The sequence below is a fragment of the Pteropus vampyrus genome, unplaced genomic scaffold (genome assembly GCF_000151845.1).
Source record: "Pteropus vampyrus isolate Shadow unplaced genomic scaffold, Pvam_2.0 Scaffold47, whole genome shotgun sequence".
In the NCBI taxonomy this organism is placed as follows: domain Eukaryota; kingdom Metazoa; phylum Chordata; class Mammalia; order Chiroptera; family Pteropodidae; genus Pteropus; species Pteropus vampyrus.
Genome location: NW_011888828.1, coordinates 4,996,379 through 5,016,572, shown reverse-complemented (window position 1 = coordinate 5,016,572; position 20,194 = coordinate 4,996,379). Strand labels below are relative to the sequence as shown.

The 20,194-nt window shown below is 34.1% G+C and overlaps 1 pseudogene; it reads right to left on the bottom strand.

Annotated features, from left to right (window-relative positions):
- Window positions 1-3,141: 3,141 nt before the first annotated feature.
- Window positions 3,142-3,260, bottom strand: LOC111739148 (annotated as a pseudogene).
- Window positions 3,261-20,194: the final 16,934 nt, after the last annotated feature.

Below are 20,194 nucleotides of genomic sequence, written 5' to 3'. Positions count from 1 at the left end.
TTACATTTTCTGAAATTAAAAAAAGAAATACATTCTTCCTTGAGCTTTTCAGGAAACTTTCTAAATTTTCTTTCTAGATGGAAAATATGTACAAAGGCTCAACAAGCATTTATTCACTACTCCTGGATTTTTGTGATGGTACATCTTTCCCATTCCCCATAGTAAATATTTCATTTTCAGGTTTGAATATTGATTAAATACCTATAACATGTGAAATGCTCATGATTTATCATTTTTAATCCTCCTCACAACAGTTCTGCAACTTAAGTATCACTATCCACATTTTACAGATGAGTAACTGTGTTTGTTATCTACTTCTGTGTAACATATTGCCACAAACTTAATGGCTTAAAATAACTAACATCTATTATTATTTGATAATCAAAACAAGACAAGAGGTAATGTATCACTGGCCTGGTCTAGAAGTGAAAATTCAAGACATACTTTGTAGGTAGTATCAGCAAGACTTGCTGAGGGATCAGATATGGGATAGGTAAGAAAGCAGAAAAGATCAGTATAACTTCTTAGGTTGACTTTAAATAGATGCCCTTTACTAAAATGGGCATGAGTGATATAAAAATAGGTTGGGTGGAAAGAATGAGTGTTTTATTTTCAGTATATTAAGTCTGAAGCATCTGTGAGACAGCCAGGTAGAGATATCAAAGATGAACTAGACCGTAGAGTTGTGGAATTCAAAGAAGAGGTCTAGACTAGAGAACACCCTAAGCTGAGGCTTTGGCCCTAAATCTCCATGAAATTTGATAGTGAAGTAGTCTAGATACATAAAGAAGACTAGACTAGAGGCAGAAGAAAAGAGAAGGTCAGAGCTAGCTCAGTTTCTTGCCTTAGGATATTATTATTATTAATATTTTGGGGGGATGACGCAGGAGAAAAGCATCTCTCAGGTGGTGGCTAAAAATAGAATACTTCTAGAGAGAGAGAGCGAGCGAGAGACAGACAGACAGACAGAGACAGACAGAGAGAGCGAGGACACGCGCACGCCCAAATTTCAAAAGTTGTCCATTTCGGGGCTTCAGAGAGCATCGGACATAGATTACTCTGAAATACAAGTGATTCCCAAGAGAGAACCGATCTGGGGGTTTTGCCTTACTACTTTTGAAGCACAGGGGAAGGAGTTTAAAGAGAGAGAAAAGGAAAGAAAGATTATCCTTTTTCTTAGCTTTCTGCTGTTGAGCTTTGAGCTCCTTTCTTCACATAGTGAAAGATTCTATCCACTAACAGTCTATAAAAATATCCTTAATCCTGAATAGTTCAGAGCTGCATTCATCCTTCTTGGTAGGAGAGAAAATTAGGAGACTGCCTGATAATTCTGTTTTCTGGAGGTCTCCTTGGTCCACTGGCTGGCTAGGAACATCCTGGTTGTCATGGTCATATAGTGGCACTCTACTTTTTCTGACCTTGAGCCCTTAGGAAAGAGAGAGTCAAGGGCTTTCGACCAAAGTCCCTGAGGGCCATCTCCTAATCAATGGTCCTAACAAAAGCATATACCTGTGTTCTAAAAAATATTTCATTCTCCATCAGAGGGGTCCTAGTTGCTGGGTTTCTTTCACTCACTCTCCTAGCCTGAAATTCATACAGTTATGATGTCTATGTGCTCTTTTTAAATGACAATAACACTCACAGTATATCAAAATGAAGACTGTGCTGACCATGCATTCGTGGATTAGCTGTGCTTGGATTTTAATCAGGTATAGCTGTCCTTTCTCATTTAATGGCTCCTGAGCTTAAATTAAAAAAAAAAAAAAAAGTGAGAGAGAGAATGTGATTTTTATATATTACAAAAGAATAAAATTAAATGAAGCTACAAATGTAATTTTTATATCGAGCTTATTTCCTTTTATTTGTTTAAAATGAAGAGAAGAGGTGTTAACTAAACCCTGTTGGTGTTGATTACAGCTTCAAATTCACAGATATTTTTTCTTTTGCAAAAAAATAAGAGACGTGATTTTTTTTCATTTTACTGAAATACAACTTCAATTAAACTAGTAATAACAAACTGACTGTGAATTATTTTTATAAGCATGGTCAGTGAGAAATTCAAGCTTGTTTATCTCAGTAAGAATCCAATAATCAGAGATTGTACAAACTTGTCCAGCATGTATCAACAACTGCTTCCATTTTCAGAAGATAACTAATAATGTTACAAAAGCCTCTCCATGCTGGATCTTTTTGTCACCATCTTGTGTTTTACTCATTCTTTTAGCCTAGTAAATGCTTTGATTGCATCATTCCACCATCTCTTGACATTCTGCATCCTCTTCTGTTCCTGGCCACAGCACTAATCAAATTCAGGCTTGAAAATATCCTGCTTTTGGCATAGAGCTCATCCACAAATAAGTTTCTTATTTTCTTAATTTAGTTTTGAAGTGACAATAGATGTCTATACCACTGGTAAAGCTATCCAAAAACAATCGTGGTATATTCTTCTCTTGCTAATTCCTTTCTCCAGAGTTTGGTGGGCGTCTTTAACTTCCCTCAGAGGCCATTTTGGTTACAGCACTTTTTTCCTAAGAAAGGCAAGATGCAGGCCATCTTCACGGTTCAGAGTTAAAAAATCTCAATCTGGTTGTGTACGTTAATTTACTTCTTCCATCTGGACTCACTCTGTTCCCTCCAGATACCCTGAACAGTCTTTCAAATTCATCAACAGCTTTCCCCATTGAGTGGTGCTTTATATAGCCTTTTATGGATCCAGAACTGTCAATGTTTCTTCTGCAATATTTGTTTTGAATTCAAAGATTACCTGCTGGATATCCTTGAGGTCGTTTGCTGGTGATGGAAAATAATGGCGGCAGTTTTCCAATCCCCACACTGTCCTCCATAATCCAAGCTGGCAGTGCAAATACAGTAGTCTGTTTTTCCACTTGTGAGAAACCTCTTACAGACAGGCTGTAAACAGCTTGGGTGGTATTGTCACGACACTAACTTTTCTGCCTACTCTTTTTAGATTTTCTGCTTATTACTTTGTTCACACGTACTCATGTGTCTAAAAACGTTACCAAAGGCCTTGGAGGCAGTTTTTTTGTTTGTTTATTTGTTTGTTTGTTTTTAGGTGAGGCAACCCTTGGTTGACCTCACAGACTGCAAGGACCTTGTCAGCTTCCGATCCATTATTTTTTACACCTACAGTACCTGGTCTTCCTAGGTGGTCTCCCATTCAAGTACTAACCAGGCCCAACCCTGCTTAGCTTCCGAGATCAGACGGGATCAGGCTTGTTAAGGGTGGCATGGCCATAGACGACAGTTTCCATTCAACTTTTACATTGTCAATTTTTTTTTTAATTTAGGTAAAATTTGCATACAAATATATGTATGTTTATAATTCAATGAACTCCAACAAATTAAACACTCCAGTCATAAGATATTTTTATCATCCATAAAAAAGTTTCTTCTACTTTTTATCCAACAAGTCTACATACCTCTGAAGCAACCATTGTTTTGATTTCTATCTTCACATTTTTGAACTTCTTATAAATTTAATCAAAAAATATCCTTTTCTGTTTCTGGTTTCTTTTAGTAATGACAATTCTGAAATTCATCAATGTTACTGGGTTTATCAGTGGTTTACTCTTTTCTTATTTTTGAGAAGTATTCCATTGTGACTGTGCCATAAAAATATGTTTATCAATTCTCCTGTTGATGAAACTTTTGAGCTGTTTCCAGTTTGGGACTATTATAAATAAAGTTGTTATAAGCATTTATATAAAAGTCTCTTCTGGACCTGTGTTTTAAATTCTCTTGGGTAAATACATAGGAGTTAGAATTGCTGGGTTTTGGGGTAAGTGTATATTTGATTTCACAAGAAAGCGCCAAAGAGTTTTCAAAAAAAAAAAAAAAATTGTACCATTTACTACTCCTAAAAGCAATACATGGAAGATCCAATTTCTCTACATTCTCACTAACATTTGGTATAAGCTGACTTTATTTTACCTTTTTGGAGCAGGTATGCGGAATGTGATTCTAGAAGGTGTGATTTCCATTTGCATTTCCCTAATGATGCTCAGAACATTTCTGTGTACATTTTTCACCAGTTGTTTATCTTTTGCAAAGTGTCTAAGTCTTTTTGCTCATTTTTTTTCTTTTTATTTTCCATTTTTAAGAATTTTTTGTATATTGTAGATAAAAATGCTTTCTCACCTTTATATATGTATTTCCAGTCAATGGCTTGTCTATATTCTTAATGGTGTCCTTTGATGAGCATAAGTTTTATTACATTTTAATGAAATCTAATTTATCATTTTTTTTCTTTTATGGCCATTGGTTTCTTCATACTCCCTAAGAAATATTTGCTTACAACAATACTGTGAAAATATCTGCCTATGTCTTTTGTTTCAAAAGATTTATAGATTTAATGTTTAGATCCATAATCATTCTTGAATTAATTTTTGGTTATAGTGGAAGGTAAGATGTTTCATTGTTTGCATGTTTTATCCATTTTTAAAGCACTATTAAAAAGATTTTTCTATCTCTACTGGCATCTTAATAGTGAAACGCTTTACTGTATGAGTATGGGTTTATTTATAAATTTTCTTTTCAGTTCTACTGATCTCTTAGCCTACCTGCATGTCAATGCTATACTGTCTTGATTACTGTAGCTTTAGAATTAATCTTAGAATCAGGTAGTATGACTCCTGCAACTTTCCTCTTTTTCAAATTTGTCTTTGCTTTTCTAGCATCTTTGCATTTTCATATACATTTTAAAACTAGCCTGTCATTTCCTTAAAAAAAAAAAAAAAAAGGCTGCTGGAATTATAATCGGGATTTTTTTGAAATAAGAATTGACTGTTGAAGTTTGTTAAATATTTTTGCATCTATCTGAGATGATCATATTTTCATTCTATTTCGTAAACATGGCAAATTACACTGATTACTTTTCAAATGTTAAACCAACCTTGCATTTCTGGGATTAACCTCAATGTGTCTTAATGTACTTTTTCATGTTACTGGAATCAATTGCTATTAATTCGTTTATCAATATTACTAAGAGATATTGTCCTGCAATTTTCTTTTTTTTTTTGCAATGCTTTTGCCAGGTTGTGGTACCATAGTTATGCTGACCTCAAAAAACTAATAGTAAAGTAACTCCTGTCTCCCAATTTTCTGAAAGAATTTGTATAACAGTGGTATTATTTTCTGCTTAAAAATTTGATAAAATTCACTAATCAAACCATTTGCATCTGGATTTGGGGAAGGAAGGAAGAGAGATTTCTTACTACATTTTCAAGTGTCTTTAGTACATTCAGAGATATTTAAATTCCTGTTCTTCATATGTTAATATTTTTCAGGAAATTTTTCTATTTTATTTAAGTTGTAGAGTTTACTACATAATGGCGTTTATATCTCCTTATTACATTATGATTTTTATGCAGTCTGACAATCTTTGCTTTTTAATTGGAGTGTTTATATTTAACAAAATCTTTGTTATGGCTAAATTTAATTCTAACATTTTTATGTTTCTTAGTTTTCTAATGTTTTCTATTTTCTTCTTATTCTGCATATTATTTTTGTTTAAAAATTATCTAATGTTTTATTTTGAATCTTCTTTTGGCTTTCTAGCTATAACACTCTGTATTTTTTAGTGATTAGCCTAGAGTATAATATGCATTCTTATTACAATTTTCTTAGAGTTAATACTGTGATTCAAACATTCATTGAAAATGTATAAATCTCTCAAATATAATTTACTTTTTCCCATTTTTCAAGCTACTATTGTTATTTAACTACTACACCTGTTATAAATTCCATAATACAATGTTATTTATTTTATGCTCTAAAAAGGAGATCATCAAAGTTCTTTAAAAGCAAAATAGTTAATATTTTAAGCTTTGAGGGTTACGTGTGGTCTTCGCTGCATATTGTTTTTTGGTTGTTGTTGTGTTTGGTTCATACCTGTTTTTATTTTTATAATCCTTAAAAAGAACAATACTTACTTAGCTATCGGACCATAGAAAATTAAACTGTGAGCTAGATTTGGCCCACAGGTCACAAAGTTTGCCTGCTTCTATTCTAAAAAGTCAGTTGTTTTTTAAAGAAATTAATGTAAGAAAAAAAGGTTTTTATCATTTTCAATACTCTTTTCCTTCCTGCAAATGTGAATTTGAGCTGCCATAATTTCCCTTCATTTTGAATAACATTCTTTAACATTTCTTAGAGTGCAGGTTTCATGAATTCTCTCTGCTTTTAGTTATCTGAAAATTTTTTCTGTTTTACCTTATTTCCAAAGGATATACCACTGGATAGGAAAATCGAGGTTGTCATTTTTCTATTCTTTTCCTCCTTGCTGTCTTTAAAGCATCGTTCCATTGTATACTGTCACACATTTTTTCTAAATTACCACCTATCCCCCAAGATTTGCTATCCTAATTCTTAGGACTGTGGATATGAGATAGAGTGCCCTGATTATGTTATATTATAGAGCAAAAGGAATTTTGCAGATGTAACTAAGGCTACTAATAAGTTGAATTTAATCAAAGGGGAGATTATCTGGGTAAGCCTAATGTAAACATGTAAGCTCTTTAAAAGCAGAGAATTTCTCCAGATAGGCATCAAAGAAGAAGTCAGAGAGATTCAATGTGTCAAGGAATTAATGTACCGCTGCTGGCACTGAAGATGGAGAGGACCACATGGAAAGAAATGCAACTGATTTTTAGGAGCAGAGAGAGGGCTGCCTCTGGCTGACAGTCCAAAAGGAAACAAGGACCCTAGACCTACAACCACGAGGAACTGGATTCTGCCAACAACCTGAATGAACCTGGAATAGCTTTTCTCCCAGAGCTTCCAGATAAACCCAGTTCAGTTCACGCCTTGATTTTAAAGTTGTGAGACCCTGAACAGAAAACTGAATTGAAGCCACCTGGACTTCTGACCTAAAGAACTGTGAGATAATATTTTTTTAAGCCAGTATGTGGTGATTTGTTACACAGTAATGGAAAACGATTTGTTTTTATAGTTAGGTTTCAGGAGTTGGATTATGATATAATTAAATGTGGTTTTTCTTAGTATTTTCTTGATTAGGATTCACTGAACTATTTGAATCTGTAGGTTTGTGTTTTGGGAAATTTTCAGCCATTATTAAAATAAAATAAAAAAATAAAAAAAACTTTTCCACCAGAATTCCTCTCTTTTCCTTTGAGCCTCCCATTGCATGCAGCCTAGACTGCTTGACATCTCACAGATCCCTAAGGCTCTTTTCTTTTCCTCTATTTTTTCAGTCTTTTTCCTCTCAGTTTTTCAAATTTGATTATTTTTATCAATTTCCCTTCTTAAGTTTATTAACCATTACTTTTGCCACCTCTAATCTGGAAATCCCATTCAATGGAATTTTCATTTTAGATAATACACTAAAGTTGCAGACTTTTAGATATTACACTGAATTACAGAATTTTCTTGGCTTTTTTTTTAAGTACCTGTACATATTTATTAAAGTCCTTATCTGATCACTTCTGAGCTATTTTGTAGTCTGTTTGCATTGACTGCTTTTTCTTGATTGTGTCTTCTTTTTCTCTATCAGCTTATTTAGTGATTTTCCTTTTTTTAAGCTTATAAATGATATATGAATGTTACATACATTTAATGTAAACACCTTGATGAGTTTGAACAATGCATAAACCCATGATATCATTACCAAAATCAAGGTACTAAATATTTCCATCACCTACAAAAATTTCCTTTCTTTTGTGGTGTGTGTGTGTGTGAAGAACTCTTAACATATTTTATATCTGTCCTCTTAACATAAGTATATGATACTGTTTTGTTGACTATTGATCCAGCAGATCTCTAGATCATCTTGCACAACTAAAACTTTATATCCATTGAACAATTTCTCATTTTTCCTTCTCCCAACAGCCCCAACACAAATGTCCATTGAGAGATAAATGGATAAAGAAAATGTGTTATACACATACGATGGAATAGTATTCAACTTTATAAAAGAAGGAAATCTTGACATTTGTGACAAAATGGACGAACCTAGAGGACATTAGACTTACTAAAATAAGCCAGTCACAGAATACATACTGCATGATTCCATTTATATGAGGTATCTAAAATAGCCAAACTCACAGAAGCAGAGTATATATAGTAATTTAATAATTTTTAAAAATTTATCCTGAATATATGAAAGAAAGATACATTGTAGAAAATCTGGATTATACTGTCTTCTTAAAGAATGTTGAATTTTATTCCGACAGGCATTTAAATTACTACTGTATATGTAGCTATATAGTTAACAATACTGTAGTGTATATTTGAAAGTTGCTAATACAATAAATCTTAAAACTTCTCACATACAAAAAAATTGTAACTATGTGAAGTGACAGATGTTAACTAAACTTATTGTGGTAATCGTTTTGCAATATATACATATATAAAATCATTATGTTGTATACTTTAAACTAAAACAATATTGTATGGCAATTAAATCTCAACTAAACTGGGAAAAAAAGTTTAAAAAAAAACTTGCAGATTACTTAGGGCCCTTCAGGCTTGGTTTCATTCCTTGTTTGTGTGAAATTCTTTAGGTTTTACCCTTCCTTTGTCCTAGGGCATGGCCCTTACTCAAGGGTGTGGTTCTTACTCTTAAGACTTGGCATTTCTGGTATCTAAAAAGAATTACCAAAAAACTCAATGTGGTTTCTCCACTCTGGTTTGGTTGGAACACTAGTGTCTCCTAGATTTGCATTATCTCTGCTATCCATTCTGTTATACCTCTACTGTCTCTGTTCGGCTCTTAGCCTCATAGAAACTACTTTATGAGGCCTCAAGTTGTCTGGACTTGCGTATGTACAGATAAGCCTTTGGCCAAAGACCCAAAGAGAAGTCCCATGGGGAGTTAGGCCGCCTTCTCCACAGCTGCCTACATTTTGGTTCCCTTCCCCACACATTTCTGTCACTTTAGTAGCTCTGAATTCTGATCCTTGCCCCACCTGTATTACCTTATATTACTCCTCCAGAAATTATCCCCCAGACAAAAAGCAGACAAATAAGGAGTTTGCCAGACGCTCACGGCTTCTTCTTTCTCTAAAAGATTACAATTTGGGGCTGCCTATTATCCAACCCCTAAAAGAAGTCGTTTCATATAGTTTTTCCAGTTTTATAGATGTGTGTAGTGGTAAGGCAAGTCTGGTACTGTTATGCTATCATGGCTAGAAGTCAAAACTGCCATACTTGTTTTAATGATCTTTGAGCTCTTCTCAGTGTATTGTCATTATTTTCCCTACAAACTAAGAGTATCCAAACTGCAGGTCATGGAATTATGGAGTTATTAAACAGCCATAAATAAATACGTGTACCAAGAATTAACTAGTGACTGAATAAACAAAATTTCTGATCCTCTTTGTTTTTTCCACTGTTAAGTTACTCTTTTCCCCTTTTTCATACTGTACTCTCTGGAAGGAAGTCACTATGCACAGCCCACACTAAAGGATGTAGAGTCACCTCATTCGAGGTTGTGAATTTACATAAATGGCATTCTTCTTCATGGGAGATTTGTCTTTTCTTCCCGCATTTATTGCTATATCTGTCCTCGGTGCTAAAGCAGGGCTTGATTATTTCTGTTCGGAAGACATATGATGGGGACAAAGAGGAATTAAGTGTATACTCACTGGCTTTGGTCTATACTAGGACTCACTGGCTTTGAGTTCTAGCTCTCCCACATGATTGTTCTGTGGCTTGTGCCATTTATTTCATAACATTAATTCTCAATTTTTTTTCACATGTGAAATAGGAATAATACTATATACTCCACAGGGTATCATGAAGTTAAGGAATACATGAGGAAAAGACCTTTAAAAGAACCTTGCATTTGTATCTACCTGTATCTCCTCTAAGTACAGAGGAAATGGGACAGTTTAAAGAAGTGGTATCTGAAAAGGGGTAGCGATGACTACATATAAGATAATATTAAGTTAAAGAATAATATTAAATTACTAAGATGTGTGGCTACATGTAGATGTGTGGGTGATATCTAAAAACCATTTATACTGTTAGAAAAATCTAGATCATTTATTCAATTTTTACTCTTCAAATTTTTAGCACTATCCACAGCTGAAGCCATAGAGATAATTAGCTCTCTTCCTTCATTTAGAATGAACCATAAACTTGAAGACAATTACTAATCTAACCCTTAGCCCTATTGTTGCTAAGGCAAGTACTTTTTTTAACCATTTATCATATACTTTATATAGACATTCTTTAATAAATATTCCTAAAACACTCCCAAGTTTTATAAATCCCTTTAAATATTTGGAGTCTGAAATTAGCATACATTTCTCATAGAAATCTAATAAAAAGATGTGTTCAGAATAGTATATATAATTGGGATTTTAAAAAACTGTCAGCAACTTAACTAAATTCTACTCTGAGAAGAGTTAGAGAATTATCAGCCCAACATTGCTGATCTGTTTTGATTAAAATAGAAAATGGGATGAGAAATTAAGATGCTCTAAATTTTCTTTTTGAAGGACAATAAAATGTCTCAAGCAATTATATCCTAGAGGGTTATCATGGTAAAGAGAAAAAAAAAAAAAAACACAGGACTAAGGGGTAAATACACTATTGCATCCCTTAGGCCAGGGCAAGAGGGGCCTCTCATTTTACAAGCCCTCAATTCTGGCCCTAGTCTGTCTACACACCATTCTGGCAAGTGGTCTACAGGGCCAATAGGATGTGACCAGCCAGAGGCAGCACCCACCACACCTACCACTACCACTAGACCATGTTCTGGCTAGCTGGGATTATGAAATACTCTGAGCAACAGGTATGAGCCATCTTCCTCAGCCTAAGCAGGCCTAGGTCTGTGAGCCCAAAGGCAAACTCCATCTCTGGCAAATGCTCCCTTAGGCCTCAGAGTCAGCCAAGGTCATATGGGGAGTGTAAATGGGTCTCAAACACACCTGGACAAGAAGACTGGGCTGTCCATATGTATGCATGCAAGGCCTATAGTGGTGTGGATGGAGGCAGGGGTGAAAAGTGGAGGTAGGCTGCAGACTGGGGTCTGGATGCTAGGGACTGGCTCTCTTACCTTTTAGGTTATGGTGAGGTATGTTTGTCAAAGTTGAAGTACAGAACATATTTTATTTAACAATTTGTTAGCTTGGTGAATAACATTTACGTCTTTAGACAAATGACATGCAGTTTCCATATGTACTCTTTCCTTGAGCCCAGAATATATTAGGGACAGCCTGAAGTGACCCAAGCTTTAGTTCTGGTCCTTCCACCAACCAGTATATGCTTGAACAAATGACTTAGAATTTTTGGGTTCTACTTTTTATATTTATAAAAGAAAGTAGCTGATTTAGTTTCAAAACTATTTCTGTCACTTAACAACTGTGTAACTTTGAGCATACTACACAAAACTCTGGGTCTGTCTTTTCATCTGTCAGGATTTAAGGTTTAGAACAGGTGACTATGTGGTCTATTTTAGTTCTACTCTATGAAGACTTATTTTTTATTAGACTAATTACAGACATTTTGTTAGAAGGAAACATATTATTAGAGTTATAGCTAAAGTTGATAAAAAGTTAATTTGCTTAAATCAAGTCCCTTCTTCCCTGCGGTTCTTTTCTGGTTCATAATCACATGATAGCTTAGTTTTGTTTAACTTAAATCAAAATTACAATTAAAAAATGTGGTTCAAGGTTAAAAATCAATTAAATGGAAATTACAATTCTTGGTTTTAAAAGTTCAGATAATTTTTTATTTATATCATGAATCTGTTGGATGACCACTGATATGGATTAATTAGCAACCTGCTTTCTCTTTGATCATGACTCAAATCTGCTCTGGACAGGAGTGATAATAAGGAAATAATTATGAGCCATTCCCTTGGAGTGGTGTACCTAGAGGGCGTGGGATAAAAAGCCTCTCTGAGTGCAAAGTGGAGCCCTTGTCGTTATATAGGAAAATCAGATTGTCTCATTTTGTGTCCTAGAGCACAAAGGGTGGCTCCTGATCAGTCACATCATCAATTCTCCTCTGCCCTTTATTATGCATCAATTAACCCTGAAGCAAAGATTGATATGTTACTTCTTCTTCTTCAAGGCCTGGAGAGAGCAGTGAGATACTCTGGGCTGTGCCCTGGAGCTGAGAACCCTGGAGCTATGCTCTGGCCTCTAATTTTCTCCCCAGCCCTAGGAAAATCACAGAACTTAGTCTCTAATGGGGCAGTGATTACTAAGGGAGAAATAGAAGGAGTTTTCCAATTGCAGCCATAGAAACCACAGGGATGGCCCATGGTGAAATCTTATCTCCTCAGCCTGTGTGTTTTCCAACTATTGGCATCAACTTCAAATTTTCTTTATATTATTTATTTCACCTGTAAAATGAGCTTTTACTTCTACTTCACTGAAGAGCTATGATGCATTAGAATGATTAACAACAGACTTTTCCCTTAATAATTCTATTTACATAAAAATGATCAGATGAGACTTTGTCTCAAATGAAGATGTAGCTCCTCTCTCCCATTTTGGACACAAAAACAGAACTCAATATTGTTTTCTGTTTTTGATGTCCAAAATATGATGGTGACTAGAATGTCACAATACAATCTGTGTGATTTCTGTATCTGCAGTTCTGATTTAAAAGGTGAGAAAAAATTATATGCTATATTCTACTCAAGGACAATCCTTAAAAAATGACTTTGTCACAGCTCCAGAAGCAAAGATTTATAACTTTTATTGTCCTCATGGCCATATTTAAAACCAAATGAGAATGTTGTTCCCCTTATCATGGAGGGTAGCAGTGGTAGAGGGGAGGGGGAGATGAATTCAATCATGTTCATTTGAAGATAAATTAAGGAATTTCATAGCCTACTCGAGTTTAATTAAAAATAAATGTGGAAAATTGTTTTAGAAGATTGTACATAGTGATTATCTCGAATTGCCATGGGAAATATAGAAATGCCTCATTAAAAAACATATTTAGACTTTTTTATATATAGACTCCATCACTTACATTCTAGCTTAGGAAAACTTCATTTCTAAAAAAATAAATAAAATAACAAGCTGAAATATGTCATCATCATTTTTATGTATCCCAGAATATTATATGTGTTCAGATGAATTTTGGTATACACTGACATAACAAAAATTATTTTAAATAGAAACTGTAAAGCTTTTCAAAAATAAAACAAAACCACTGGACAATTACAGGATTACTGAATTATTTAACCGGCAATAAAAGTAAGTCAAAAGTTACCTGGGTAACTTTCAAAAATAAGGCTGGGTATGTATCATGATACTGCTTCTCTGAACAATTTCTTGGCATCAGACAGAGGTTTTACCTATTCTCAGTTCTCAGCTATGTATGTTACTTAAATATCTTGATATTTTCATTTGAAAAATTTAGTTGATCGAAAAAGACTGATTTTACTGATGTTTTTGTCACTGAGTTGAAGAATAGTTTGGTATTGTATATAAACATATCACAGAGCTACACAAAGTCAGGCATTCCTCAAAAGCGAAAGAGAAATGCCTAATTACCTTATGCTTTTTCTCTCCTGATCCCAAAGAGACACAAACATCTCAAATGGAGGAGAGTTGCTGAAGACATGAGCAAGAGGTTATGAAGTAGACATGATGAAAACAAATAATAATCAATTAATTAAATGTGTCAAAGTTTGAATGACTGATAATGTTCCACATTTTAAAGAACTTAAACATATTTTGTGGTTTCAGAAAGAAAGGATACTAGTAATATTATTAGTCATTATCAGTTTTAGAGCTGTGCATGAATGCTAGACAGTACAGAGAAAATATGAGAAAATAAAAAATACGGGCACTGCATAACTAAATAATTCTTATTGTTAACATATTACTTCTTTTTAATTTTTTCGTAAAGATTACTTTTTATGAGCCAGAATGACATATTTCCTCCTTGAAATTCCCCAAGTTTTCACAGTATATGATGAATACACATACACATGAAACAGAAATGTTAATTACTAAAAGAGATTTCATTCTTAGGTATAGCTATACATAGACAATTTGATCACTAGCTGGGTATCTTGGAGAGTAAGACTTTCTAAGTAATTATCTTTTGTATCAAAATCTGCTGTTTTATGCACTAAGGGTTAATCGAACTTGAGATTAGCAATGGAAAATTTCAGACACTAGCAAAATACATTATTTCATTTTTCATCCTTGATAACCCTGTGGTAGGGGATATATTTGTTCTGGAATATTATTTGTTTGGTCAACTCACTCCTCAGGCAATTTGCCAACTTTGTGCAGTTTACCTGAGGCAAATCTTGCTTTCAAGTACTGACAGACCCTGACTTATGGTTTGACTTACGATTTTTCAACTTTATAATAGTGTGAAAGTGATACCCACTCCTGAGAAACCATATTTCAAATTCTGAATTTTGATTTTTTCCCAGGCTAGTGATACATGGTAAGATACTCTCTTGGGATGCTGGGCAGAGGCAGTGAGCATAGATCCCAATTACGAGGATAAACAATCAATGCTTCACAGTGCTCTCTGTCCCCAGTGCTTTTTGGATACTGTGTTTTGTGATTTCACAACCCATCATGTCTACAAAACTACCTGTGTGTCCTGCTTCTGGTGAGAAGAGGAAGGCAATTACTCTTGAGATGAAACTTAAGATAACTGCCCAATGGTAGGCTAATGTAAGGGTTCTGAACACATTTAAGGTAGGCTAGGTTAAACTATGATGTTTGATAGGTTAAGTGCACTAAATACATTTTCGACGTACTTTCAACTTATCATGTGTTTATCAGGATGCATCGTCATCATAAGTTGAGAAATATTTGTATTAACGGACAATTAACACCTGCCAACATCTTATATTGCCTCTATGAACCAAGACTTTCTAAAGATGAAAGCTTAAATGATAAAATTTGAAATTGAAGTACTTCCCTACCTTATCTATGGTGCAGCAAATTTCAGTAGGCATGATGTGCTGTGCTTGAGATAATGCTTTGGGCCAGTCTCATTAGTGCTCCTGGTTGGGTCCAGCATAACAGGCTTTGCAGGCACAGCTGGGCAATAGGCTTAAGGGAGGGAACTGTGAATAAAGGAATATGACCCCCTCATCAAACATTTGGCTTTCGCTTTCAACTAATTCAACTACAAAATATACACTCTCTAAAGGAAAAGTAAGCAAAAGAAAACATTTTTAAGATGCAACCCACTCAAAAACAGGGCATGACAAAACTCCCCAAGAGATCTGAATAAACATCAACTTCTCAGAAGGCCTTTATGAGGAAATAATCAGATCATCAAGGCAACATAGAGACCTTTATGTGCTTCCCTACTCTTTATAAACCTAAGTTTCATGATATACTGTGCCTACTTTACTGGTAATGGTTAAGAAAACAATCTGACAATATCAAGCACTGGTGAGTAGGTACATCAATATTTTTCTCATACATAATGGTGGAAGTATAAACAGGTAGAACCACATTAAAGATCAGTTTGACATTATTTATCAAAGTTGAAGGTACAAGTTAATCTTTGGGTGAACAGTTCTATCTATAGGTAAACACCTAATAGAAATGCATAAACATGTTAAAAATATGTGCGATGATATTCACAGCAACATTATTTGTACTAGCCCCAAAGGAAAGAAAATTTAAATGTCCATCAACAATACAATTAAAATGTGCTACTATTAATAAGATAGAATACTATAAGCATTGAAATTGAAAATAAACTTATAGCATATAAAATGATAGATGAAAATTTCACACATAATACTAACCCCACATAACAAGACCCCAGATTATATAACTATATATGACTCTATTATAAAATTCAAAACAGACTAAGATTATATTATCTAGCGATGCATAAGAGAAGATACATGGCATGAAAAAAAGGAAATGTATGTTATAAAAGTCAAGGAGGTGGTTATTGCTACAGACAATGCAATAGTAATTCAGTGAGTGGATATGTATAGTTTCTGGGGCACTGGCAATGGTCTATTTCTTAAACTAGGTGTAGTATATGGGTATTCACTTTATAATTATTTGTTTAACTGTATATTTATGTTTTATGCATTTATTTCTGAATGTGTACTCTTTTTCTCAGTTAAACAAGAAAAGACTCTAAAAAGACTAAAAAGACTAGAAAGACTGTAAAGTGTCACTTCATACGTTTTCGGGGGAGACATTTTGTGTTCCCAGAATTCAAAACACAAGTACAATCATATCTAAGAAAAAACATATTGCATAGTATTTTTTTAAACTAAGCTTTTATTTTGAGATACCTGTAGACTCATGCGCAGTATTAAGAAATAATGCAGAGAGAGTCCATGTACCTGTACTCAGTTTGCCCCAACGGTAATATCTTGCAAAATTATACTGCATTAAGGCAGGATTTTGACACTGATACAGTCAAGAGACAGAGCATTGCCATTACAAGGATCCCTCACTTTGCTCTTTTATAGCCACACCCATGTCCTTCTGCTCTTCCCCTCCCTGCCCCCCACCACCTTTTGCAACCACTAATCTGTTTTCCTTTTCTCTTTTTGATCTACATTTTAAAGTAAAAGCTTAAATAACCAATTGTACACCGTTTCTTTTTAAATAATCATTTAAAGCTGTAAATTTCTTTCTAGGAAACATACTAGTTGTGTCTCACAAATTTTTTAAGTTTTAATTTCATTATCATTCAGTTAAAAATGTTCTATTATTTCCCTTGAAATTTTTTTGACCTCTGCATTATTTAGGAGTAATTTAATTTCAAGTAGATAGAAATGTACTGGATATCTTCTTGTTACTGACACCTAGTTGTGGTGAGATATCATAGTGTGCATGATTTTAATTCTTTGAAACTTATTGAGATTTGTTTTTGGGGCAGCATATGGTCTATTCTGGTGAATATTCCATGCACATTTAAGAAGAACTTTATCAACTTGTGTAATAGTGTTAAAATTTAAATATTTACTGATTTTTGTCTCTGTGTTCTATTAACTTCTGAGAGAGGGGTATTAAAAAGCCAATTATGTTTGTAGATTTGTTTAGTTCTGACAAATTTTACTTCTTGTGTTTTAAAGCTTTGTTTTTAAGTGCACATCCATTTATTATTGTGATCTTTTTCTGGAGAATTGCTCCTTTATTATTATGAAATACTCCTTTTTGTCTCTAGCATTACTCTGAATAAACTCTTAAAGTTTACTTTATCTGATATTAATATAGCCAAGGTGGCTATATTTTTCTACCTTTTTAATTTTAATTTAAAGGCAATAAATAGATTGAATGTAAAAATAGGACCGAACCATTTGCTTTTAATAAGAAATGAATTTTAACTATGAAGAGGCAGATGGGTTAAAATTAAAAGAACAGACAAAGATTATACCACGAACACTAAGCCTAAGAATATTTCTATAACTTAAATGAAAGATAAATTAATCTCTTTCATTTAAAAGACTGAGATGATATGGTGCCTCTTTGGAAGGTTTGGGGGCACGAAACTAGTGTTTTTTCATTATGAAGGTATTCCACCTTATTAATAATACCATAGGCAGAACTGTTTGACTTTCATTTGTATGTTCTTGTGTAATTTCACTAATTAAAAAAAAAATTTTAAAGAGGAAGTTGTAAATTAGTGATTAAAATTCTGTAGCTTTCCACTAGAACGCTGGTTCTCTAGCAAACAGGACTGTGATGTTTCCCAAGTTTCTATTAGAAAAAAAAATTAAAGAAACACAAAAATAAAGAAATAGAAAAACAAATAAGATGGTGTGAAATTGGGAAGTCAATACAGGAAATTCTCATCAACAAAATGGCTGCATCATTTAAGAGTTTGTTTCAGGATTTGCTCTTAGGAGCATGGTCCAGGAGATTAAGGATCTTTCTTCCCTTTGTCCAGAAGCAAAGAGAGAAGACACACACTGTGTGCCCTTTTTAGGAGCCCAGAATAGTAAAGCAGACATTTGGGCACAATTTGTAGATAGAAATACCCTTCTTTAGAACATGCATAAAGCAATCAATGCCAGGGAAATTTCAGACTCTTCTAACAGGTATGGGCAGAGTGTTTCATTTTTATAGAGTAACAGTCACTTATCAGAAGTCTCTAGTTAAACCTTGACTATCTATTGCATTCTCTGACCCACAAATATGAAGAAAGAAAAAAAAGAAAAACATTTTTTACCCAGTAGATGCTGTATCCAAGCCTTAATGCTTAGCACAGTCAAGAGATCCTGAAAGAATACAAACCAGAAAGCTGGAAAGCTTCCAGAATTCCTGAGAGAACAGTCATCACAGGAGGAAAGACAGGTAGAACAGGAGGAGAGAACAGAACAGATGGAGATGGAGAATGATTTAAACAGTTCTCTTGAGATTCTTGAGAAAGTTTTGGTGAGTATCTGAAAATAATTTGTAGATCATCCTGGAGAATATCAGATACCACCTGAGGGAGACATGAGGTAGCAGAAACAAGATCTGTGCAATTCTTCTTCTGGAGGCTGCTATCTTTGAAGAATTTACTAATCTCCATAAATGGTTCTTTTGTTACCTTTACATTTGAATTTTGCAGGGGCAACTCATTCTTCTATGACAAGCTTGGGCATTAAATATGACATTCCGACTTTGTTCTACAATAAGACCCTAATGACTGAGTCTGGCAAAATACATCTGAAACTGTCTCACCGAATGAATGGCAACATTGGAAAAAGAAAAAGAATCACTCCTAACACTGCTGCTTCCCAATAGTCCCTTATTATTCCCATCTCTACTTCTCCTTCCAGTATTAGAGGTTTCTAGGATAGGTAAAATAGGTCCCTGATACAAAACCCTCGATTCTGCAACTAAGTCAAAATGCCTTTACAATGTAATGCTGCTTTACTCCATCTTCCCAGCATTGTTTCTCATCATGTTCCCCATAACTCACATTCTAGGTGTTCTTAACTCAGCAGCCTGGGACCAGTAGTTTCTACTACTTATACTATTCTCCCTTCCTTTTAAAGCCAAATTTAATATTACCTCTTTTCTTGTGATTTCCTTGACTTTCTTTGGCAGATTTCATTGCTTTTGGTGCAATGTCCCTGTAGTTGACTACAATACCATTGATTTTACAAATTTATATTGTGATTATCTATTTATATGTATAGTTCTCTCACTAATTTGAGCTCTTGAAAGGTAGAAACATATCTTATTTTTTGTCCTTTGTCCCAGTATAATCCACAGTTCCTGACATACGACATGCTTCATAAAATTTTTGTTAGTTATTAATTAATGCATGAAGAATGGAGATTTTCACGTTGAAGAGAAAGATGCTAGAGGGTATTCTAAGTTCCTGACTGTAAATCATAGTCAATCTGGAAAAATATTTCATTCTGTTCTGTTGTTCTTAGTCTCGATTAGAAACGTGTCTTTGTGTCTGTCCCAGTCATCCTTGTGCCTGGATGTCCTTTGTTTCTACTATAACCATATTGTGTTTGATAGGCAACAGCAAACATTTCCAAATGCGCTTTTTAGAAAGGGATAAGTTATCCCAATCATGAAGAACAGAACAAAATAAAGAAGAGTGGGAGAAGATAGTATTGAACCAAATATAAAGAAAATTGCCATTGTGAGCATTTTATATTAACCTCTTTAAACATTGGATTATCTATTCTGAGCACAAATATATCATTCAGAGGAAATTATAGAGGCAAGGGATATGACAGCAGCTGTGTAGTTTGCCTAATGATTCTGGACTCCCAACATTTCTCAGCTTGGTAGTACAGAAGATGAGGACTAGGAATTATGTGAGGTTGTGAGAAGAATATAAATGTCTTGCATACCAAGGGAAAAAAATAAAGACCCTAAAGATTAAGCTTTCAAAGTTGCTGGTGAAATGGTTTCTTCTGGGTTGTTGAAAAAGTTTTTTCAGTATGTCACTACATTTCAATATCTGAGGCGTTCCAATTTGGGGACTTTATGACCCTTATTAAAAGAAACATGAAAATCAGCTGCTCTTGGTTCTTAGACAACAGAATCAGAGGAAAACACAAACATATATATTATACATATACATACATTTATTGAGTGCATATATAAACATTAAGGAAACATCAAACACTGGAACTGAACATCAAGGAGACCTGAGAATTGCCTATTGCTAAATGTTTAGACAATTTTCCACCTAAGATTATATGAGCTCATTTCTGTCTAGCACAATGCTTGGTATATATCTTGTTTTTAGCAAATATTGAAATTAATTTGTGGAATTC